Below are 26311 nucleotides of genomic sequence, written 5' to 3' on the forward strand. Positions count from 1 at the left end.
CTAGTGGTCATACCCATGGATACCTAAGCTACTGCAATGCCCTGCACATGGGGTAAGTGACAAAGAAAATCAGGAGAACTATACCACATTTCTAATTGGAGGTATTTGCTATTATTATTATTACACCTACTATATTTTGGGGTAGGATTTTGGAGGTGAGAATACCCCTTTAAGGCTGTATGCTTAGGACTTATCCAGGACTCATCCAGGTGCCCCATTCTATTGTCTTTTTGTGATTACATTTATCCCTCTTAAATTACTTTTTGTATTTTTATGTGTTCTCAATTGCGTTCTAATAAATTGTATTTTTAATCTCTATATTGTCTCACATTTCTCCATATACAGTCATAGCCGAAAGTGTTGGCGCCCTTGAAAATATTCCAGAAAATGAAGTATTTCTCCTGTTTTGTTATACACACGCTTATTTCTGTTGTGGGTACTGGAACAACACAAAATTAAAAGAGAGAAAAAAAAGTCCAAAAATAGGCCAGACAAAATTGTTGGCACCTTGCCAAAATACACTTTCTGCCATGACTGTATGTATTATATAAGACGGTGATGTTAACAGTAGACGCTAAAGTAGGGACTAATGAATTGCGCTGGTGGAGATGCTGCACTAAATCCACAGGGTCACATAGTTCATTGTGTATGTGCCAAATTAACATTGCTAATTTTTAGTTAAGCTGTTACCTGGTTTTGACTAGATTATTACCTGACCCTACTTCTAACTAGAGATGAGCAAACCTTCTTAATCAACAGAGGTTCGTGGCATGGCGGCAGATTCGACTCAAAGGTCAGCTGATGATTTTCCCATCCTGACGGCGGTAAGGAGAGCCCTGCAGAAAATGACCAAAGGTGATGACATCCAGTTCTTTTTGACCAATTTTGAAAGGGTCGCCGAGAGGGAGAAACTCTAGCCAGAGCAATGGGCGGAAGTGCTGGTGCCATACTTAATGGGGGAGCTCCAGAAGGCCTACTATGACTTAGCCTTAAAAGACACGCTTGAGAGTGATAATGTCAGGGTATAACGGGTCCACCGCTGGGCATATCACAGTGACAAACCCCCTCGCTACCAAATTTTTGATTTGCTGAACCACGTCGAAAAATGGTTGCAGGCAAAGTCCTCTACCCCTGAGCAGATGGTAGAGCAAGTGGTAATGTACCAGTTTGTGCACTCCTTTCCGATAACCTGGTCAGACGTTCAAAAGATATCAGGGGGTCGATGGTTCCTTGGGGAGGCAACCTACTCCACACTGGGGGTCCCAACAGGGGGCGGAGACCCAAAAATTTGGTGGGGTACCAAGGTCGAAAGGCTCAGTGGAAGTTATGCCAAATGTCCCAGCTGGCATTATTATATGCTGAAAATGTCACGGCCCAGGCCATATAGCCCCCTGTTGTCCCCTGACCTCCGAGCAGATGGACTGTAGCCTGGGTCGCCACTGTTCATACTATGTGTATCCAGATTGCAGTGCGAACTTTCCACACAACAAGGGGCCAAAAGCTTGTCCTGTAATGGGGAATGGTCAGCAAGTGACTGGACTGCTAGGCTCAGGAAGTTTGGTGACCCTCGTGAGGGCCACATTTCCTCTCCAGCTTATGCCTGGGAAGAAAGTTGATGTCAATTGCTTTCACGAGGATGCTAAAGACTATCCAGTGGCCAGAGTGGACATTGAAATGCGCCCAGATACTGAGTCCCACGAGATTGGCATGGTCTAGGACTTACTGCACCCCATTATTATAGGTCACGACTTTTGTTTGTTTTGGGACTTTTGGGGGAGGATGACAGTGCTCGATTAAGAGACAGGTCGCCCCCTAAAGAACTGTCACCACACTTAGAGTCTGACGGGTTTCCCTTCTATGTCCTTGTGGGGGATGACGAGGTAGTGACCCTTGGGGCTAACATATCAGATTTAGGGCTGACCGGTTGGGTCTGCCAAGGATTGGGAGCTAACTCTAAAGGAGGAATTCAATAATGTAACCGTCTTAAACGGTATAGCGCAAGAGCCAGGGGCTGACACCAGGTTTCCCTATTTTATGTTGAGTGGGGACTTATTGTACAGGGTTACTAAGGTAAGAGAGGAAATAGTGGAGCAATTGTTGGTACCATGACCATGTAGACGGAGGATGATGAACAAGGTCCATTCACATGTCTTGACCATTTGGACGTGGATAAAACTTTAGAACGGGTTGTGCGGAGGTTCTACTGGCCCAGATGTAACCTAGTAACATAGTTTTTAAGGTTGAAGGAAGACTAAGTCCATCTAGTTAACCCATAGCCTAACATGTTGATCCAGAGGAAGGCAAAAAAAAACCATGTGGCAAACACTAAGCTCGACCTTGGGGGAAAAATTCCTTCCTGACTCCACATACGGCAATCAGACTAGATCCCTGGATCAACGCCCTATCAAGGAATCTAGTATATATAACCTGTAATATTATACTTTTCAAGAAAGGCATCCAGGCGCTTCTTAAATTTTAGTAGTGAATCCCTCATTACAACATCATGCGGCAGAGAGCTCCATAGTCTCACTGCCCTTACAGTAAAGAATCTGCGTCTGTGATTATGATTAAACCTTCTTTCCTCCAGACGTAGAAGATGCTCCCTTGTCCCCGTCTCTGGCCTCAGAGTAAAAAGATCAGTAGAAAGGTCTTTGTACTGTCCCCTCATATACTTGTACATAGTAATAATATCACCCCTAAGCCTTCGTTTTTCCAAACTAAATAACCCCAAGTGTAATAACCTGTCTTGGTATTGCAGACCCCTCAGTCTTATAACAACCTTGGTCGCTATTCTCTGCACCCGCTCTAGTTCAGCTATGTCTTTCTTATACACCAGAGACCAGAAATGTACACAGTATTCTAAGTGTGGTCGCACTAGTGACTTGTATAGAAGTAAAATTATGTTCTCCTCATCAGCATCTATGCCTCTTTTAATGCATCCCATTATTTTATTTGCCCTTGCAGCAGCTGCCTGACACTGGCCACCAAACGTGAGCTTGTCGTCCACCAATACACCCAGGTCTTCTTCAGTGACAGTTTTGCCCAGTGTTTTACAATTAAGCATATAATTATACATTTTATTTCCTCTGCCCAAGTGCATTACCTTACATTTATCCCCATTAAAGTTCATTTGCTTACCCTGCAGAGTTTAGTGTCATCTGCAAATATTGAAATATTACTCTGTATGCCCCCTACAAGGTCATTAATAAAAATGTTAAAAAGAAGCGGGCCCAATACTGACCCCTGAGGTACCCCACTGTTAACTGTGACTCAGTCTGAGGGTGTTCCATTAATAGCCACCCTTTGTTTCCTATCACTGAGCCAGTTCTTAACCCACATACATATATTTTCCCCTATCCCCATTGTTCTCATTTTATGTATCAACCTTTTGTGTGGAACCGTATCAAAAGCTTTTGAAAAGTCCATACACAACATCCACTGCATTTCCTTGGTCCAGTCCGGAACTTGCCTCCTCATAAAAACTGATCAGATTAGTTTGACAGGAACGGTCCCTCGTAAGCCCATGTTGATATTGGGTCATGAGGTTATTCTTCTTCAGATACTCTAGTATAGCATCTCTTAGGAAACCCTCCAGGATTTTACCCACAGTAGAGGTTAAGCTTACTGGCCTAGAATTTCCAAGTTCAGTTTTTGTCCCCTTTTTGAATATTGGCACCACATTTGCTATACGCCAGTCCTGTGGTACAGACCCTGTTATTATGGAATCTTTTAAAGATTAAAAATAATGGTCTATCTATGACGTTACTTAATTCCAGCAGTACTCGCGGGTGTATCCCATCCGGGCCCGGGGATTTGTCAACTTTAGTGATTTTTAGACGCCGCCGTACTTCCTGCTGGGTTAAGCAAGTGACATTTACTGGAGAATTTTTGTCATCACTGATCATGTTTTCTGTCATACGATTTTCTTGTGTAAATATGGTTGAAAAAAAATCATTTAGCATATTGGCTTTTTGCTCATCCTCATCCACCATTTGACTCAGACTATTTTTATGGGGGCCAACACTATCATTTTTTAGTTTCTCACTATTTATGTAGTTAAAGAATATTTTGGGATTATTTTTACTTTCTCTGGCAATGAGTCTGTCTCAATCTTTGCTGCCTTGATTTGGTTTTTACAGAATTTATTTAATTTTCTGTATTTATTTAATGCCTCATCACTACCTATTTGCTTTAGTTTTCTAAATGCTTTCTTTTTGTCACTTATTGCGCCCCTTACAGCTCTATTCAGCCATAGTGGTTTCCTCCTATTTCTAGCATGTTTATTCCCATAGGGTATATATTGTGCACAGGTCCTATTCAGGATGCTAATAAATGTCTCCCATTTGCTTTGTGTAGTTTTATGTCTCAGGATATCGTCCCAGTTTATTGCACTAAGATCATCTCTCAACCGTTGGAAATTTGCCTTCCTGAAGTTTAGTGTCCTTGTAACCCCTCTACTAGACATCTTATTAAAGGATACATGAAAACTTATTATTTTGTGATCACTATTACCCAATTGACTCCCAACTCGTATATTTGATATGCGGTCTGGCCTGTTGGTTAATATTAGGTCTAGCAGTGCCCCCCTTCTTGTTGGGTCCTGAACCAGTTGTGAAAGGTAATTGTCCTCATAGTTGTCAAAAACCTATTACCTTTGCTGGAACTACAGGTTTCCAGTCCCCAATGTATTTCAGGGTAGTTGAAATCCCCCATAATAATGACTTCTCCTTGAGTCGCTGCTTAATCTATTTGCTTGATGAGGATATTCTCCGCTGCTTCCATTATTTTTGGAGACATATAACAAACCCCTATCAGTAATCTATTCTTTTTTCCCCCTTCCCTTATCTCCACCCATAGGGACTCTACATTTTCAATAGATTCACATATATTCTCATGTAAGATGGGTTTTAAGGATGATTTTACATATAAACACACACACCCCTCGCTTGTTTGTGCGGTAATTTCTGAACAGACTATAGCCCTGTAAATTAACTTCCCAGTCATGGCTCTCAACTAGCCATGTGTCAGATATCCCCACCATGTCATAATTGTTTTCCAACAAAATTAATTCTAATTCCTCCATTTTGTTGGTGAGGCTTCTGGCATTAGTGTACATGCATTTTATGTATCTGTACCTCTATTCCTTCTTACTATATTGACTGTTCTAACCCCACCCCCAATTTCTTTATTTGTGCCCAGGTCACTATCTGCACTATCTTCCCCACCTATAAAATGAATACCCTCCCCCCAATCCCTAGTTTAAACACTCCTCCAACCTTCTAGCCATTTTCTCCCCCATCACAGCTGCACCCTTTCTATTAAAGTGCAGCCCGTCCCTAGCGTAGCACCTGTAGCCAACTGAGAAGTTGGCCCAGTTCTCCACGAATCCAAACCCCTCCTTCCTACCCCAATTCCTGAGCCACTTATTTATCTCCCTAATCTCCCATTGCATCTCTGGCGTGGTACATGGTACAGGCAGTATTTCAGAGAATACCACCTTGGAGGTCCTTGCTTTAAGCTTGAAGCCTAATTCCCTCAAATCATCTTTAAGTACCTTCCACCTACCTCTAACTTTGTCATTTGTGCCAATGTGCACCATGACCGCTGGGTCCTCACCAGCCCCTCCCAGTAATCTGTCAACCCGATCAGCGATGTGCCGGACTCGAGCACCAGGTAGGCAGCACACTATTCGACAATCCCGGTCTTTGTGACAGATTGCCCTATCTGTTCCCCTAATAATTGAGTCCCCCACTACCAGCACCTGCCTGGCCTGCCCTGCTCTCCTATTTCTCCCCTTACTGGAGCTGACACACCTTGAGGGAATTGCCATGGACCTTGTCCATCCCCTGGTTAAATCTTCTTGTGGGCATAAATACATACTGGTCATCCTTGACTATGCGACGTCGTGCCCTGAAGCGATTCCCCTGAGAAACTCCTGTGTGAAAAGTATAGCGAGTTGGTACACGTTTTTTCCTGGACCGGATTACCGGGGGAGATCCTTACCGACCAAGGAACAGCCTTTATGAGTAAGGTGATGAGGCCCTGCAATAGACACAACTGAATACATCCGTGTACCATCCCAGATGGACGGCCTTGTAGAAAGGTTAAATAAAACATTGAAGAGTATGCTTAAGAAGGTCATAGAGAAGGACGGTCAAGACTGGGACTATCTCCTCCTGTATCTGTTGTTTTCTATGTAGTAGGTTCCACAAGCCTCAACTGTATTCTCTCCATTTGAACTTCTATATGGCTGACATCCAAGGGATCTCCTTGATATAGCGAAGGATTCCTGGGAAGCCGAAGTCATGCCCCACCGGAGCGTCATCGAGCATGTCACCCAAATGCAGGAGGGGATTGTGAAGTTGATGCTCATCATAAAAGGACATCTCGTCCATGCACAAGGGGCTCAATCTAGGGTCTACAACTGGTCAGCCGGGGTGAGGCAGTTCAGTCCTGGGGACTGAGTCCTCGTACTAATTCCAACAGTGGCAAGTAAGTTCTTGGTGAAGGGAACTACAATGTTCATCACAGATCTACCTCTCTGGACCTGATATCAACTCCTTAATAACCAGAATCCCACAATGTCTGTCCGCTATTTCATCTTTCTTCTCTGCTAGATTCCTAAAACTTAATATGGATAAAACCGAATTCATCATCTTTCCACCATCTCACTTAACCCCCCCACCTGACCTATCTATCAAAGTCAGTGGCTACCCACTCTTCCCAGTCCAGCAAGCTCACTGCCTCGGGGTAACCCTTGACTCTAATCTCTCCTTCAAACCTCATATTCAAGCCCTTTCCACTAGTGATGGGCGAGCACTATAATGCTCGGGTACTCATTGTTCGAGTTGAGCATATTGTAATGCTCGAGTGCTCGGACTGAGTAACGAACCCAATGTAAGTCTATGGGAAACTCGAGCATTTTTCTGGTGGCTCCCCCCGGCGGTCTGCAGAGGGCCTAAAAATTGCCCAAATCGATGGGAACAGTGCTCAAATGACATGGGAACAGTATGGGGAAGAACCCTGGAAGCATTTCTGACTCCCAGGTCACTGCTGTCAACAATGTTGTCAGAGGTATTACGCCACTTTTACAGACTCACAATAAAGCATACAAAAACAAAACCAAAATGAATTTTCCTGGGAAATATGTTAAGGAACATCCTTTCCAGGGTAATGACTTGTATATAAGGCAAAATAAATAACCAAAAACAAAAATGCTCCTCCACACCTTGGGCTATGTTCACACGTAGCGTTTTTCATGCTTGTTTGCACTTTTGCATTGCTTTCAACCAATACAAATGCATTCACCAGAAAATGTAATTTTACAACCTTATCTAGCCATGTGGTGTGTGACACATCATCAGACAAATCCTGTTTCATTTATGATGGAGGGTCTCTGAAAGTCACGAAGACTATTTTTATACGGCCATCAGGCGGCCCTTACTATTCTTAAAGGGCCAGCAGTCGGCTATGCTTTGTAGTTCCCATTATTAACGAGTGGGTCTCCTATACTGTTATTCCGTATGCAGTGACTGCAAGGTTTGCCAAAAATTTGGAAGCAACCCAATACCCCTTTGAAGAGACATAGAGGAGGGTCTCAGTAAAAAAAAATGTTCCCATTATAAAGGAGCAGGTCTCCTATAGTGGTAATGCCCATTTTGTGACTGCAAGGGCTGCCAAAATTTGGGAAAAACCCCACTAGCAATTTAAAGACACATACACCTGGGCCACGGTAACAACATGTTTGCATTAGAAAGGAGAGGGTCTGCCATTCAGTTATAGGGCATGCAGTGAGCCCAAGGCTGCCAAAATGTAGAAAAAACCCCACTAACAATTTAAAGACATACAGCTGGGCCACAATAACGAGTACAACATGTTCCCATTAGAAAAGAGAGGGTCTGCTATCCAGATATAGGGTATGCAGTGAAGCAATGGCTGCCAAAAATTTGGAGGAACTCCAATGCCCCTTTCAAGAGACGTAGAGGTCGGAGGGCCTCCTGCAAAAAATGCTCCCATTATTCGGAAGTTTGTTTCGCATACTGTTTGCCTATGCAGTGAAGCAACGGCTGACAAAAATTTGGAGGAACTCCAATACCCCTGGCAAGAGATGTTATGTTGGTGGAGGATGATGCGGAGAAGGAGGAGGACAAGAGCAAATAGACAAAATCAGGAAGCATATACCCATGTCTGGGTGTGAAGACATAGGTGCATGGGAATAGAGTTAGACCTCCCCAAAAAAAAGACACTGTATTTGAGTTTATATTATGCTGCTATCATTCGGTGGTGTTGAGAAGTCTGGCCCAATCCAACCCTTGTTCATTTTTATATGAGTCAGCCTGTCAGTATTTTCAGTTGACTGGTGTATGCGCCTATTGGTTATAATTCCACCAGCGGTACTAAAAACCCGCTCTGACAAAGCGCTAGTGGCAGGGCAGGCCAGGACCTCCAAGGTGGAGAGAGACAGTTCATGCCACATGTCCAGCTTGGTTACCCAATAATTATAAGGCACAGAGGAATCACGGAGGACGTTGGTACGGTCGGCAAGGTACTCCCTCACCATCTTCTGAAACTTTTCCTTCCTTGGGAGAATACCCCACGCCTCAGGGCCTGTGGGAGGGTCTGAGAAAACTGTCCCAGAACTTTGATAGTGTTCCCCTGCCTCTGCTGGATTGCATTTGTGTCTCTCTTGCCTGTACTCCTTTGTTGTCCAACGAACTGTGACCTCTGCCGCCAGTGTTTTCAGATGGGAATTTTTTAAATAATTCCGCAACAAGGGCCTTCTTGTACTGCCCCATTTTATTAGGCCTGTCCTGCAGGAGAATAAGAGACAGAAAGTTCTCCTTGTAGCATAGGTCTAGAAGTGTCACCAACCAGTAATGACTGTCACCAAAAATTTGGACTACGCGAGGGTTACGGGAAAGGCAGCGTAACATAAACTCAGCCATGTGTGCCAGACTGCAAAGAGGCGAGACTTCTGTATTCTCACCAAGAGGACGACTGACCATGCTCTCCTCCTCATCCTCTTCCTCCCTGTCCTCAGGCCATCCACGCTGAACAGACGGTATGACAGTTGTGCAGGTAGTACCGTCTATAGCGCAGGAAACTAGCTACTGTTCTTCCTCCTCTTCCTCATTGTCACCCAATCCACATTGGGATGAGATGAGACTGGACTGTGTGTAATCACCCTGTATGGTTCCTTGCTCCATCTCCTCGTGCTCCACCTGCAATGCATCCTCTTTAATTGTGAGCAGAGAGCATTTCAGAAGACAGAGAAGCGGGATGGTGATGCTAATTTTGGCGTCATCGCCGCTCACCATCTTGGTGGAGTCCTCAAAGTTTTAGAGGATGGTACAAATGTCTGACATCCATGTCCACTCCTGAAGTCTTATCTGTGGAGTCTGACCTGATTACCGATAACCTTGTGATGCTGGTAGTCAACAACTGCCCTCTTCTGCTCACAAATACTTCTCAACATCTGCAATTTAGAGTTCAAATGCGTGGGGACATCGCAGATCAGCCGGTGAGTTGGAAGCTACGAACGCTGCTGAAGCATGGCAAGGGCGGCGGAAGCTGTAGCTGACTTTCTAAAATAGGCACACAGGAAGCGTACTTTGACAAGCAGATCTGACAGATCCAGGTAGGTTTTGAGAAACCGCTGAAGCACGAGGTTAAAAACATGGGCCAGGCATGGTACGTGTGTGAGCTCGCCTCACCTCAGACCCGCCACCAGGTTCTGGCCATTGTTTCACACAACCATGACTGGCTGTAGGGTCAGCGATGTCAGCCACAGATCTGCTTGCTCTTTCAGAGCTGCCCACACCTCTTCAGCCTTGTCATCTAAGCATATTAGCTTCAGCACAGCTTGTTGCCGCTTGGCCGAAGCAGTGCTGCATTGCTTCCAGCTTGCAACTTATGTGGTCATTTCGGAGATGGAGGCTGAAGAGGAGGAGGTGCAGGAGCTGTAAAATGTGGGGGCAACCCTGACAGACCCGGGGCCTGCAATCCTCTGCGTCGGGAGGATTTGTTCCGTCCCAAGATCCGACTGGGTCCCGGCTTCCACTATATTAACCCAGTGCGCCGTCAGCGAGGTGTACTGTCCCTGCCCCCAAGCACTTGTCCACGTGTCCGTGGTTAGGTTAACTTTCCCAGTAACTGCGTTGTTGAGGACACAGCTAATGTTGTGGGACACGTGCTCGTGTAATGCGGGGATGGCACACCGGGAGAAATAGTGGCGGCTGGGGACTGAGTACCAAGAAACGGCCGCTGCCATAAGGTTGCAGAAAGCTTCCATCTCCACGAGTCAAAAAGGCAACATTTCTAGCGCAAGCAGTCGAGAAATGTGTGAATTTAGTAGTGTGGTCTGTGGGGCATTGGCTGTGTATTTGCGCTTGCGTTTCAAGGACTGGGGTAGGGGAAATGACGCAGCACTGGGACAAGGACGTGCTTGCTGATGGTGTTAGTTGAGAGTGTGCAAGACACGTGCATGGCGGGAGGCATCTTGACATGCGCCATGGACGGGGGGATTGGCGTGCACGCACAACAGCGGAAAAAGCAGTGGTGTCACCCGCAGCCACTGTTTCTAGACCCTGGGGTTCGGCCCACTTAGTCAGGTGCTTTTCTGCCATGTGCCTGATCATGCTGGTGGTGGTCAGGCTGCTAGTTGAAGCTGGCCTGGCAGGTGGTACAAATGGCCTTTTTGGGGTTATCTGCAGAGTCTTTAAAAAACAACCAGACTCGGGAAGACCTAACAGTTGTGCTGACAACTTCCGTCGTGTTGGCGTTATGAGGAATGCTTTCCCGCCTTGTCTGCAGTCACCATACTGCTTTTTCCTGCCTGTTGTGGTCCTATGCATCCCTTCCCGTATGTTGCTGTCCATGCTCAGAATGTCCCCCTGCAAGGTTGGGTCAGTTACTATATCATTTACCACCTTGTTGTCCACTTCTGCACCCTGGTCCTCCTCTTGACTTTCTGGCAATTGTGTCTCATCATCATTGTAAAGATGTGCGGTTGTGGGTTGTAAGTAATCACCTAGGCAGGTTATCGATGCAACAATATTTTATTAATTACATCCATGGTAATGCAGCAATTCCAAGTAAATGGCCAAAATACAGTTCTCTCAGTCCTTAAGTTCTCAACCTGGGATCAGTTGATAACTGAGCTCCAACACTCCATAAGCCATCCATCCATCAGCTCCACGTCCACAGCCATAGGTCCTATCCCTTCAGTGTCCTTCCATCAACTAACCCCCACTAACACATGTCTTTCCTCTACATCTCTGGGGTCAGCCCCCTCCCAGCACAGAAGTGATCACCCTCCCACTCAAGCATTCACTGTAAGCCAAAAACAATGAAGAATATTCTAGAAGCCTTCATTTGAGAAAGGATGTAAGACCCCCTGTGATGACGGCTCCTCTGAGTCTCAATCCAAACTCACCTAATAAGACCATTGGCTGTTGAAACAATGGACTCCTGAGATAAAGATGTCCTGAGATACAGATTAGTGGAATGCTGGACATTTTACAAGTGAATCTAGTGTACACACTGACAAGTTAGCAGAACTATATAAAACATGACAAGTAAATCACTAATAAAACACTAATAATATTAACAAAAATGGTGGTCCATTGCTGGAAAAAAGTATCATAGTCTTTAGAAAATGGGCAGCTCCTCACATACCTCCCCCATTTTTTCAGCACGGACACGAATGTAAGAAGTCTCGCCTTTATGAGAACGAAACTTTGTATCATCCAGTTTCCTCAAAGCATATTCCATGTCGTCCTTGCGAATATACTCCACAGTCCCCATTCCACCCTTGTATACATCAGTGTAATAGACACCTCCAGCTTCTCTCATATGGTCTTTCAGATCCTGCCAACTTCCCGATGGGGGAAGCCCTGAGACAAGGACTCTGTATTTTGTTCGCTGGATCAGGGGTCTGTCCTTTCTGCGGGGTCCTCCATATCCCCCTCCTGATCCCCGGTTTGTCCTGGGAAACTCCACACGTGCCCAATGCGAACCAAACTTGTATACATTGCGACCAACCCCAGAGTGCTGACACCCAGATAGGGGGGTTGTCACTTGGCGGCCTTGTAAAGGGAGCTCTGGGGGGACAGTATCTGGGCTGACCAGGGTGAGGGTAGATCCAGTGTTCTGAAGTCCCTGGGCCTCCTCCCTGATGTAATTGCCCTCCCCCAGATTGCATTCCTTCATTGTGACAGTCATGGCATTTTGTGTATTACTCACCACGGGTGGGGGGTTAGTCTGCAGATAGTGCCGCTCTCTCTCGGCTGAAGCAGTGAGAACCGGTCTTTGGCTTTGGGTTACGACATTGGCCCAGTGGCACACCAATCCTCGTCCTAGGTTGGGATGTGGGCTAGAACGTTCCCAGCATTCCCTGGCAAAGTGTCCCATGCATCCACAGTTATGGCAGTTAAGCCTTCCTTGCCCCAACACGGGCCGTACTTGGGGGCTTGGACAGCCTCCCCCTCTTTGTGAAGTCTGAACTCCCTGCAGTTCCTCATCTGGCCGATCTATGGGTCTCGATTGCCTCCCTGTAAAATCCTGTTCTTGACTCACTGGGGCTGTACTTCCACGTTGCCCGGGTCGATTAGCAGACCAATCATCAGCCAATCTGGCAGCCTCATCCAGGCTGAGTGATTTTCTATCTGCCACCCATTCTTTCAAATTACCTGGGAGCTTTGACATAAATTGTTCCAGCATGACTATATCCATTACATGTTCTGCTTCCCGAGCCCTCAGTCCTTCTATCCACCGAGTGCATGCCATACGTAGCGTGTTGGCAAACTCCCGATGTGTGTGTGCAGCGGGCTTGTCAGTCTCCCGAAACTTCCTCCGGTAGGTTTCCGGCGTGACCGCATACCTCTCTAGTAATGCACTGCGAATGGTAGAGTAACATCTCTGATCCCCAGAAGACAGGTTATTAAAAGCTTCTCTTGCTTTTCCGGTCAGGCCAACACTCAAAAATCTGGACCAGTCACTGACTGACACCTCATGCAGCAGGCAGAGGTTCTCAAATAACCGGAGATGTTCATCAATATCCGAGGTGTCCTCATTGAACTGTGGTATATCCCGGTACCTTAAAGATGTAGGCCCCTCTCTCCTGTTATCCACTGTCCTCTGCACTGGGGCGGGTGGGGGTATCGCTACATGCACACCCAGCAATTTGTTTAACACTGCCGCCCGCTCCATCTCCGTGGCCCGCTCTCCTAGCGCGTCCAGCATCCTCCTCAACTCAGTTGGTACATCCTCCGTCATCTCTTCTGCCAAGTCACCGCTCGGTAACTTTCCCTGGTATGCTCTCCAGAGATAGGTGATCCCACTGCTGCCACCACTTGTAAAGATGTGCGGTTGTGGGTTGTAAGTAATCACCTAAGCAGGTTATCGATGCAACAATATTTTATTAATTACATCCATGGTAATGCAGCAATTCCAAGTAAATGGCCAAAATACAGTTCTCTCAGTCCTTAAGTTCTCAACCTGGGATCAGTTGATAACTGAGCTCCAACACTCCATAAGCCATCCATCCATCAGCTCCACGTCCACAGCCATAGGTCCTATCCCTTCAGTGTCCTTCCATCAACTAACCCCCACTAACACATGTCTTTCCTCTACATCTCTGGGGTCAGCCCCCTCCCAACACAGAAGTGATCACCCTCCCACTCAAGCATTCACTGTAAGCCAAAAACAATGAAGAATATTCTAGAAGCCTTCATTTGAGAAAGGATGTAAGACCCCCTGTGATGACGGCTCCTCTGCGTCTCAATCCAAACTCACCTAATGAGACCATTGGCTGTTGAAACAATGGACTCCTGAGATAAAGATGTCCTGAGATACAGATTAGTGGAATGCTGGACATTTTACAAGTGAATCTAGTGTACACACTGACAAGTTAGCAGAACTATATAAAACATGACAAGTAAATCACTAATAAAACACAATAATAATAACAAAAATGGTGGTCCATTGCTGGAAAAAAGTATCATAGTCTTTAGAAAATGGGCAGCTCCTCACCATCATCATCATCATCCACCTCTTGTGACAGTAATTGCACTTTCCCACTGTTGCCTTCGTGTGACCGTGGCTGCGCCAATATTTGGGCCGCTACACGCGTTCTCCTCTTCACTCGCTTGAAGATGGCCGGGCAAGAGGCCCGAATCTACAAATGGAAAAGTGAACAGCTCTTCTGAGTGTCCAAGTGTGGGATCAGTTGTCTCCGGGCACTCGGCATGGTGAGACGAAGGAGATTCAGGGTGAGGAATATGCGATCCAGACTCACGGCTACTGAGACTTGACCGTGTGGAAGACAGGGTGGTGGTGGTGGTGGCAAAGAGACTGGAAGCATTATCTGCTATCCAACCAATAACCTTTTGACACTGCTCTGGGTTCAATAGTGGTGTACTGTGATCGCCTAGTAATTGGGACAGGAAGGTCGAGCGACAAGATGTGGGTGTTTGTTGTGGCACAATTTCAGTTTGCCCACGGCCACGTCCTCTGAATGCATCATCACCATTACGTCCACTTCCCCGTCCCTTGCCACACACCTTGCCCATTTTAAATGGAGGACAATATTTTCCACATTCACGAGAAATGGCTGATTTTGGAACGCAGTTATATGTGATATGTCTGACAAAATAGCAGGCCTGTAATTTACTAATATTATTCTACACAGAGACCGACTGGGAATAGCTTGACTGAAACACTGCAACAAAATGAAAATGGAAGAAATGGCTAATTTTGGAACACTGTTATAGGTGATATGTCTGACAGAGAACCACGGTTTTAAATAGCAGGCCTGTAATTTACTAATTCTAATGTGAATAGCTTGACCGACACACTGCAACTTAATGGAAAAGGAGGCCAATATTTTCCACGTTCAGTTCAAATTTCTGGATTTTTATTGCTGAAATATGAAACAGATCTGGCTGTATTCTGCAGTGTTACCAAGCAAATGGAGCAGAAAAATGGTGTACTCTGGATTGCTTTTTAAGCAAATAACCAGGATTAAGATAAAAAAAAAAATTGCCCTTGCCCCTGATATCTGGGGTTATGTCTACAACTATCTGTAATTTTTACAGAAGCAGCAGACAGGACGTTCAATGGACCCTCATGCGCTATATGCACTGCAGTCTGCCACATACACTGCCTGCCTGCCTAACTCCTGCCTAGTACTGATTATATGCAGCTGGATTAGTCCTCAGAAGGACTGTTAGTTCAGTTGGATATATACTGTATATATGTTCTGGAATACCTATACTAACTATAAACAAGCAAATCTCTCCCTGTTTTAATTATATTAAAACAGTAAAACTACTGAGTACCGTGTTGGCAATATGACGGCCATATTGCTTCTATGGAATGTTCCTTGGAAAAAATATGACCCACATCAGAAATGAGGACAAAAACTGGATTAGAATCAAATATTATAAGCCGTCTCCATCTTACCTCAGCAGAAAGGGGAAGTGAGGGGTCTGATGAGATCCATTATAACATCTCTTCTACCATCTATCAAGATCAGGTCAAGAAGAACCACATGCGTATGGTCGTTCAGTACCACAACCTTTTCGGTGGCATCTTCCCCGCAAAGAAATCTCATGGTCCAGTCATGTAAGGTTTATTCATTCTTTTTATTAGACTGTTTTTTTTATGTATGACTTTTTGTAATTGCTCGATTTGTAACTTTTTAAGCACTGTACTACTTTTGGATATTAAATCTAACATTTAATATGTTTGTTTTTCGTTGCTTTAACGTACCCACAATCTCGAGAGAGAAAATAGCTTGGTTGTGTTACTAGGTAGCCAGAGTGAAAGTAGTGAACTGCTCAGGAACTTGGGAAAGCTGGATGTGCATATGTCCCAGTGTGTTGCCAAGTAAAGGCGACTTGCTGGCGTTGTAAAACCGTGGCTGGTGGCAGTGGATGGTGCCTAAGGCAGTAGCCGTGGGTAAGCTGCTGCTTCTCCACACCCTGGCACCTCACAAACAAGCAGTGTCCCAGTCCATATGTAATGTGCTGTGAAGTTTGCTTTGCAATAAGTTGTAGGCCAGAGGCTTCCGCTGTACCCACGTCCTTAGGTCCAGGATTGGTGGCAGCGTTAGTGGTTTTCATGACACGGACTAATGGAAAATTCGCTCATCTCCATTTCCTAATCATCATTTAGTGCTGAAAATTGTTTCTCTTTCTCTTCTAAAACTGTGAATTTAAGTTGACTGTAACTGTTGGATTTTTTTTCTTGTAAAATTTGTCAAAATTATTTTAATAAACAAGGAAATGACTATATTGCTACATGAGTTTTTAGATGATGAAGAAGATATGATTCCCGGGAATAATATTTCCCACATTCTAGACATGAATATGGCTTCTCCCCTGTGTGACTTCTGTAATGTGTATGTAAATTTGACTTACGGTTAAAACATTTCCCACATTCTGAACATGAATATGGCTTCGCCCCTGTGTGAATTCATTGATGCAAAAGGAAATATGATTTCTGGTTGAAACATTTCCCACATTCTAGACATGAATATGGCTTCTCCCCTGTGTGACTTCTGTAATGTGTATGTAAATTTGACTTCTGTTTAAAACATTTCCCACATTCTGAACATGAATATGGCTTCTCCCCTGTGTGAATTCTTTGATGTTTAAGAAGGTCTTGTCTCTGGATAAAACATTTCCCACATTCTGAACATGAAAACGGCTTTTCTCCTGTGTGAGTTCTCTGATGTGTCAGCAATTTAGATTTATATTCAAAACATTTCCCACATTCTGAACAGGATAATGGTTTCTTCCCTCTGGGAATTATTTGATGTTCGACATCCCTTCTCTGGCTTTCATTTTGCTTAACAGTCTGTGATGAATCCAAAGAGATGACGGATTGAAAAGGCTCAGATGATTGATTTCTGCTCTGAAGGGCTGGAGGTATAGCTGGAATAATGGCACGCTTTTCATGGGTATCTGGTTTGACTCCACAGTCATCTGCCAAGAATAAAACTGATTTTATTATTTTTCAATATCAATGCCTTATATTTTATAACATTTCTCTATACATAATTCTATACAAATCAAAGTATAATGAAATTATGACCTAAGACAGTGGTGAGCCATCTGTTCACAAATCCCATGGTACTGAACCCCTAATATACAATCGACAAACATAATACATACATGCAGAAATGTTTGAGGTGATAAAGGGAGGATTAAAAATAAGCTTTATTACATTACAATCTAAAGCAACAGAGAAAAATACACGCCATAAAAACATGTAAGATGGGGTATTCGCATCTCTGAGAAACTATCCCAATATGAAGTAGGTGTAATAATAATAATATAAGCAAATATCTCCAATTAGAAATGTAGTATAGTTCTTCTGATTCGCTATGTCACTTACTCCATGTTCAGGGCATTGCAGTAGATTAGGTATCCATGGTTACTACCACTCCTATAGTGACAGTTAGTTGCTAGTAGTCATAACCATGGATACCTAAGCTACTGAAATGCCCTGCACATGGGGTAAGTGACATAGAAAATCAGGAGAACTATACCACATTTCTAATGGGAGGTATTTGCTATTATTATTATTATTATTACTACTACACCTACTATATTTTGGGGTAGAATTTTGGAGGTGAGAATACCCCTTTAAGGCTGCATGCTTAGGATTTATCCGGGGCTCATCCAGATGCCCTATTCTATTGTCTTTTTGTGATTACATTTATCCCTCTTAAATGACTTTTTGTATTTTTATGTGTTCTCAATTGCGTTCTAATAAATTGTATTTTTAATCTCAATATTGTCTCACATTTCTCTATATACAATCATAGTCGAAAGTGTTGGCGCCCTTGAAAATATTCCAGAAAATGAAGTATATCTCCTGTTTTGTTATACACTCGCTTATTTCTGTTGTGGGTACTGGAACAACACAAAAATAAAAAGAGAGAAAAAAAAAGTCCAAAAATAGGCCAGACAAAATTGTTGGCACCTTGCCAAAATACTCTTTCGGCCATGACTGTATGTATTATATAAGACTGTGATGTTAACAGCAGACGCTAAAGTAGGGTCTAATGGATTGCGCTGGTGGAGATGCTGCACTAAATCCACAGGGTCACATAGTTCATTGTGTATGCGCCAAATTAACGAAACTGTTATTAGTAATTTTTAGTTAAGCTGTTACCTGGTTTTGACTAGATTATTACCTGACCCTACTTCTAACTAGAGATGAGCAAACCTTTCAAGGTTCGGTTCAGATCGGAGAATGTCCCGATGCTCGCCGAACAGGAAAAGTGGCATCAGTTGACCCAGAATACAAATAGTATAATTGCACAGCATGGATGCATGGGGCAGGGCTTAGGACAGGGCTTGGAGCAGCATTTCTAGCTTAAACATTGATCAGTAACACATGGATGAGTGACAGGTGTAGGCCTGGTGCTCAGAGCCCTCCTGCTACAGGCAACACACATGAAGTAGACCCAACCACAAGTCTCCACATTTCTAAAAATTATTGCCATACACCACTAAAGTGGCATCAATTTCACCATAGTAGAAATAGTATAATGGGGCTCTGACACCCCTTCCACTACAGGCAACCCAGCAGACGGAGACCCAACTTGGAGTCTCCACATTTCAAAAAATTGTTAGTAACATCAGCAGCAGTAGCAACAGAAGGCATGACAAATGCGTCACAGGCTGCAATAATGCGAGATCAATGCAGCACACTAAAAACTACACCATTGCCTAGCCTGCACAGTCTGCGATTGGGGTGCAAAAGTCATTGGAGATCTATGACTTGTTCATCTTGATGAAGGTTAGGGGGTGTGGATTGTGGACACAGTGGAGCCGTCACCACAGTATGGATAAACATGTTACCATTATGGATTATGTCGTTTGGATTTACACTTTCTTAAAATTACTGCTGCTACTGGATACCTGGGCTTTCATCGTTGTATCTGCCGTCTAGAGGATCATGGACTGTGGCTACTGACTATACTGGCTGGAGATACGAAATCTGTGGGCCAACCAAAAGTTGGGAGACAGTGAGTATGGCGTTATACAAAGCCAGTGGAACTACTGAACCTAGATTGGGAATTTAAGGACTGAGAGAACTGTATTTTGGTCATTTACCTGGAATTGCTTTATTACCATGGCTGTGATCAATAAAATATTGTTGCACCGTTAGCCTGCCTAGGTGATTACTTACAACCCATAACCTCAGATCTTCACAGGGGGTTACACTTTCATGGGAAAGCCAGCTGCACTTATCCGTCATGACTAGTGTTGAGCCACCCCCGTAGTGTTCGAGTTCGGTTCGGTTCGTCGAACACCTGTGTGTTCGCCGAACTGTTCGTCGAACACCGTTAAAACCAATGGCAGGCAAACAAAAACACATAGAAACACATAGAAAACACCTTCAAAGGTGTCCAAAAGCTGACAAACTGCTCAGAAGACACAACTAACACATGGAAAAGTGACAAGTACATATAGTCATGCGAAAAGAAAAGAGGTGGAGGAGTAAAAGGAGGGGGAGACACAGATATAGGCATGTCATGCCCTTCTAAAATCCAAAAAGTGAGAAGCCGACACGTTCAGTCCGCTCCTGCCCGTGCCACCTCCGTGTCGCCGGGTTTGTGCCAGAGCCGCGGTGAACCCTGACGGCCAGCCCCCCTCTCCCAATACTGGTGCCTGTCCGCTGGTGGGTCGAGCGAGCCCCCCTGTGGTGGAGGCAGCTCTAAGCTTTTTAATTTAAATTGTCTCTCTAATTTGAATGAATACACTTTAAATCCATTTACAAGGATCTATTGGAGGGCAAGTCTCATGCCAGCAGCCGCGTAATTCCAGCTCCAGTAGCGTCCACTAAAGCTGCTGCAGTTAAAAAGCTTTTATAAGGATCGAGCTCGGCTGTCCACCGCAAGGCATCCTACTGCCAGTCCCAGCCCCTATGCCTTGGGGTGCCTCCTGATGCTCTTCACCGAGTATCCCGTGGTCACGAAGCATTTCCTTTGAAAAAAATTAAGTGTCCAAACTACAGGTGGTGTAGCTTGCTTAACAGCCGGGATAATCCGCTGACTAGCAGACACTGCTACTAGGCACAAAGTATTTCCTGGGCTAGATGCAGTTAAAAATTTGTAATTAGATACTCTCGGTGGATGCTGAGAAAGCATTCCATAGAGTCTCCTGGCACGCCATATATGATTCTCTTAAAAAGCTTGGGGTAGGGGTCTAGGGGACCCTTTTATAGCCAAAATCACGGCCCTGTATCACAATACGTCACCTAGGCTGAAGATAAATGGAACTGTAGCACCCTGAGGGCTCGGTTGCTACAGAGGTATTGCACCTCACCCAGAGGTGTGATATCTCACTCTCAGGTAAGGATGGAGTGTGGATCAGGACCCGACACCTGCATGCATTACACCACATTGCCGTGGGGCAGGGCGACCAATATGCCTCTGAGATGGGCACGACAGTCCCTGTCCCTGGCTGGAGTGGGGGGAGGGAACACTGAGGAAGGGGAACCCTGTAGTGCAGGAGCAGGGAGGAAGCAGTTCCTGGGTGCATTGAGAAGGGAGTATAAAAGGTGGGCACCATCTTAGTTCAGTGCAGAGAAGTCTGAGCAGAAGTGGCAGGGAGCAGGGGCTCTGCATGAGCTCTGCTCCGGAGGCGGGCCTAGTAACAGAGGCCCAGGCCTGGAAGAGGGAGAAGGAAGGAAGAGGAGTGGAGAAGGCTCCAGGAACGAGGAATGAAGGGATCCCAGGGGTGCGGACGGGCGAGTCGCCACCGCACGCCCGAATCCACCTGCGTGGAGGGGTCAGGCCAAAGGGGGAGACCGGTCCCCGAAACTAGTGGGGGCAGGAAACGACCCTCAGCTAGAAACCAGAGGCTGTGACATTTTATGTGGCGCAGCCCCTCGCTACACGCTAGGAAGGCACCACATAGGGTCAGGGAAACTGGCGCCAAGTTTACCAAGAGGAGGCCCGAGGCAGCCGGACAGAAGGGTTGGTAAGAAAGGCCAGACAAAGGACACACAAAGGGGGTCCTGTGAAGCGCTCCAAAGTTATCTGGGAGTTGTCTGAGCCCCTCACCTGGTGAGCACAGTACGACGTGGGCAGCCGTTACCTGCAGACGTGGTCTGGATAATAAGAACTGTGAGTAAAGGCCCTGGACTGCATCACTGACTCCGTGTCGTTACTGCTGTTGCCCTTCACTATCACCCCCATCCTCCGCATACACTGCCCTGAGGCTATACTCCTCCCATGGGGAGTTATGCTACGCTCTGCTGCACCCACAACACCAGCCTCAGCGGTCTGCCCTGCAGCGGCGGTTCACTCTGACCGCAATCCACGGGTGGCGTAGTCGGACATTTAAACATCAAAACCACATAAATAGTTCCGCCACTGGCTTGACCACCCTGAGCCACGGAACCGGGTCGCTGCCACGAAGACTACAACCACCAGCATCCACCAAAAAGGGTCCGGCTCCGGGTGTCCCAAGGCCCAGGGGGTTCATCAGAACATTTTCATCACCTTTCACAATCACCAATGGGACAAGGCAGGGATGTCCTCTGTCCCCTCTCTTATACATCCTAGTGACGGAGCACCTGCTCTCATCAATTCGCCATAACCCCAATATTAGGTGGATTGAGGTGGGAGGCACCGAGTACAAGTGCTCTCTATTTGCTGATGATGTCCTAGTATATATCACTCAATCACATATATCCATCCATGCTGTTATGGCTGAAATAGATCACTTTGTTACATGGTCAAATTTTAAAATCAATGCAGCGAAGTCTGAGGCCCTCGATGTCTTCCTCCCCAAATCCATATAGGATTCCATCCAGTCCAACTTTCCCTTTGCCTGGCCCTCACAGGGTATCAAATACTTAGGAATTCCTATTCATAGAGACCTCTCCCATCTATGTTATCTTAATTTTGGGCCCTTTATTGAACAACTCCATACAGACCACGGTTGGCAAGTTATTACTGTAAGATTCACTACGTGAACCACTGGTGTTTTGTGGAAAAGCACATGTACACTGTGTTCCAAATTATTATGCAAAAAGTCTTTAGGAGTGATAAGGGAAGAATTTGTTTGTTTGTCAGTTAAACTCATTGATGGTGATGTGTGTCAGGGCTCTTTATATCACTGTAAGCAATTGCAGACACCTGTGCTAATTAGTTTGGCAGGTGTGTCCAATGAAAGGCAAGACTACTTAAGAAGTCTGTCTCACATTATTAAGCAGCCTACATTTTCTGCCAAAATGGGAAAGAAAAAGGATGTGTCGGCTGCTGAGAAGCAACAAATTGTGGAGTTTTTAGGTCAAGGCATGACTACAATCAACATTGTGCGATGATCAGGATGAAGTGTCTTGGCAATCAAGAAGTATGTAGCTGATTCACAGTACACACGTGTGCGTGCTGATAAGGGCAAATTGAGGACTCTTTCCTACAGGCAATTACGTCAGGTTAAAAGAGCAGCGGCAAAAAAGCCTTGTCATAGCAGCAGACAAGTTTTTGAAGCTGCTGGTGCCTCCAACGTCCCCTGAACAACAAGATGCAGGGTCCTTCAGAGGTTTGCAGCTGTGCATACGCCATCCTGTCGACCTCCTCTATCCACTTCACACAAGCAGAAACGGCTCCAGTGGGTCAAACATTACATGAAGACTGATTTCAAAACTGTTTTGTTCACGGATGAGTGCCGTGCAGCGCTCGATGGTCCAGATGGATGGAGTGGAGGATGGCTGGTTGATGGACACCCCACGCAAACACGGCTACAGCGCCAACAAGGAGGAGGTGGAGTAATGTTTTGGGCTGGAATCATGGGGAGAGAGATTGTCGGCCCCTTTAGGATCCCTGAAGGCGCTAAAGATGAACTCCATAATGTATGTGGATTTTCTCAAACAGCACTTCCTGCCATGGTTCAAGAAGAAGAACCGTGTATTTCACAGCAAGATCATTTTTTTGCATGATAATGCACCATCTCATGCTGCACATAAAACATCTGCATCTCTGGCTGATATGGGCATAAAAGGGGACAAACTTATGGTGTGACCCCCATGCTCCCCTGACCTCTACCCCATTCAGAACCTCTGGAGCATCATCAAAAGGAGTGTCTATGATGGCGGGAGGCAGTTCACATCTAAGCAACAGCTCTGGGAGGGTATTCTGTCCTCATGCAAAACAATTGAAGCAGAAACCATCCAAAACCTGACAAATTCAATGGACGAGAGAGTTCAGAAGCTCCTTTCGAACAAGGGGTCCTATGTGAAAATGTAACATCACCTAGAATAAAGTTTTGAGTTGAAAACTGTTTGATTTCAGTTTCTAATAACCTGCTAATGCTTATAATTGCAAAAATGACCATTTTTTTGGTCTTTATTAAAATGAAAAGGTTGATCGAAAAGTTTGGGGGATCTAAGAGTGTGGCAACCCAGTAGTCATGATTACTTCGAATTCTGACAATATGAGGGTCATGTTGCAGGTAGTGCAGCAAGAAGGCACTCATGTGTGTTGCGCATCCAGGAGCACCAAGTCCCTGTTGTGTTGGTGGCGAGGTAACAATCATGCTTCCTTCCTCTGTCCTCTCCCCCCAACCTCGCACAACAGAAATGTGATCAAGGTCTCCCTCATCTGATGAGTCTTCCATCAGTTCGTCCTCCACTTCTTCCTGGGCTCCTGCACCTTCCTCACTAGTTTGGCTGCTACCATGCGCCCTGGTCAAACCATCTCCCCCACCCTCACATGCCTGCCGCCTTGGTGCTGCCGACCGTCTGGACCTTGCAGATGTTAGCCCTTCCGCATACAACTCCTCCTCCTCTACTTCCTCCACCTCCTCTTGTGCCACCACTTGACTCCGAATTCTGTTTAACATGTGCTCCAGCATGTAAATCACCGGAATAGTCATGCTGATAATGGCATCGTCAGCACTAAACATCTTCGTCGCCATTTCAAAACTGTGCAGAAGGGTGCATAGGTCCCTGATCTGAGACCACTCCTCCAGCGTGATTTGCCCCACCTCTGGATCTCGTTGGCCCAGGCTATACGTCAGAACGTATTGCACCAGGGCTTGTCGGTGCTGCCACAGTCGCTGCAACATGTGCAGAGTTGAATTCCACCGGGTAGGCACATCGCATTTTAGCCGGTGAAGTGGCAGGCCCAACGACTTCTGTAGAGATGTAAGTCGCTGAGCTGCGGGATGCGAATGGCGGAAGTGAGCACACAGCGACCGTGCCCTCTGCAAAAGGCCATCTAGTCTGGGATAGTGGGCTAAAAATTGCCGGACAACCAGGTTCAACACGTGAGCCATACAAGGCACGTGTGTGACATTGCCCCGGCGAAGGGCCGCACCCAGGTTTGCAGCATTGTCGCACACGGCCTTCCCTGGTTTCAGGTCCAGTGGAGACAACCATTCATGAAATTGGTTCTCCAGAGCTGACCACAACTCCTCAGCTGTGTGACTCACATTTCCCAGACATTTCAATGTAAAAACCGCCTGATGACGTTGAGCCCTACTGCCAGCATAGTAAGGAGGTGTGCAGGATCCCTTCTGCGCAGTTAGAAAGCTTGTGGCATGACCAGACAGGCTTTGGGTGCAGGTGGAAGACCGAGAGGAGGTTGAGGAGGCAGAAGCAGTGGAGGAACTTTGACATAAAGAGGATTGACGCACAACTCGTGGGGACGGCAAGACTTGGACAGCAGCCCCTTGTCCTGCTGTCACCATAGTTACCCAGTGCCCAGTCAGCGACATGTAACGCCCCTGTCCATGCCTACTCGTCCAAGTGTCTGTGGTGAAATGCACCCTGTCACACACACAGTTTCTCAAAGAAGCGGTGATGTTGTGTGCGACATGCTGGTGGAGCGCAGGCACACCTTTCTTTGAGAAGTAGTGCCGACTGGGCATCTGGTACTGGGGCACTGCGACGGACATAAGGTCTCGAAAATCCTCTGTGTCCACCAGGCGGAAAGGCAGCATTTCTGTAGCCAAGAGCTTGCAGATGGTGAAATTCAACCTCTTAGCTTTCTCATTGCTAGGAGGAAATGGTCTTTTACTTGTCCACATCTGAGGGACCGAGGGCTGGCTATTGTGCTTAGACGGGGTTGATAAGGGTGTCCCCGGCAAACTGCCGGTCTGTGAGGAAGATGCAGGCGGACATGTTAGGTTGCCTTGATCCAAAGGTGGTGCTATCGATGTCGGACAGCGCACAACACCAGCTGGTGTTACCACCTGCAAAGAAAATGATGACCTGCCAATCACGCTGGCTGTTGCGGGTAAAGAGGTGGCAGGTCTGCGCCCCAAAACAGGTGTGACTGCTGTCCCCCCAGTCACAGAGGATGAAGAGGCCGCGGATGCACAAGATATGGCAGACGGTGGTTGGCCCGGCCGGCTAGGCCGCATTGTAGCACACTGAGCTTCCCACTGCAACTTATGCTTCATGTCCATGTGCCGGTTCATGCATGAAGTACTCAAACTATGTATTTTTTGGCCTCTACTTAGCTTTTGCTGACAAATGTTACAGATAACACGAGTTGGGTCATCTTTATCGATCTGAAAAAATACCCAGGCTATGCAAGGCTTAGCACCCATGCGACCTGAAGAGCCACCACGACTTGTGGTGAGAGGCAGAGTTGTGTTTGAGGATGCAGTTGTTGACGTGCTTCCAGTACTACGTCTCTGTCCAGGAAGGCGCAACCTGACCTCGTCGTCACTAGCATCTTCCTCCACCTCCTCTGCTGACCTCATCTCTTGGCTGACTGTTGGTTGACAGTAAGTGGGATCTCCAACCTCATCATCATCACCCTGTGCGTTATCACACCCGTCGTCCTCAGAGCCAACCTGTTCCTGCCCTGACAAAAAACTAAAGTTGTCGCTCCAATCAGGTATTTGAGTCTCATCATCGTCTTCCTCATTGTCTCCACCAACAGGAGTTACAGTTTGGGAATGAGGGTCTACATTATGGTCAGAACCTTCTGCGTCTGGTCCTGGATCCGACTCATAAAGATTCTGGGCATCAGTGCAGATCATTTCCTCGTCTGGATTCACAGAAGCGCTGGAGTCGACCTCTGATTCCCAGGCTATAGTATGAGTAAACAGCTCTGCAGACTCAACCATCTGTTCTACCTCATACTCAGACGGGCAGCTGGAGATTTGGGAGCTGTGAGGAAGCAAGTGCGATTGGGGTGACACCTTTGAGGACTGGAGTATTTGTGATGTTGAAGTTGATGTGGAGGTGAGCCCACTTAAAGGAGCACTTGATATCCGTTGAAGCACCTGCTGTTTTTGTGCCTCATCTGGAATTTGTAGCGATTGGCGTG

At 46.0% G+C, this 26311-nt stretch overlaps 2 protein-coding genes and 1 pseudogene across 2 annotated transcripts in view; all 3 read right to left on the reverse strand.

Moving 5' to 3' along the window:
* The window catches only part of LOC141192298 (oocyte zinc finger protein XlCOF29-like), a 303763-nt gene that overhangs the window by 265087 nt on the left and 12365 nt on the right, over positions 1-26311 (reverse strand). The window lies entirely within an intron of this gene.
* LOC141192248 (uncharacterized) overlaps positions 1-26311 on the reverse strand; it is a 231437-nt gene that overhangs the window by 142213 nt on the left and 62913 nt on the right. The window lies entirely within an intron of this gene.
* LOC141192267 (uncharacterized) overlaps positions 15626-26311 on the reverse strand; it is a 73595-nt pseudogene continuing 62909 nt past the window's right edge.

This window comes from Phyllobates terribilis, unplaced genomic scaffold, assembly GCF_046119375.1.
Source record: "Phyllobates terribilis strain yellow unplaced genomic scaffold, ASM4611937v1 Scaffold_56__1_contigs__length_8794411, whole genome shotgun sequence".
Lineage (NCBI taxonomy): Eukaryota > Metazoa > Chordata > Amphibia > Anura > Dendrobatidae > Phyllobates > Phyllobates terribilis.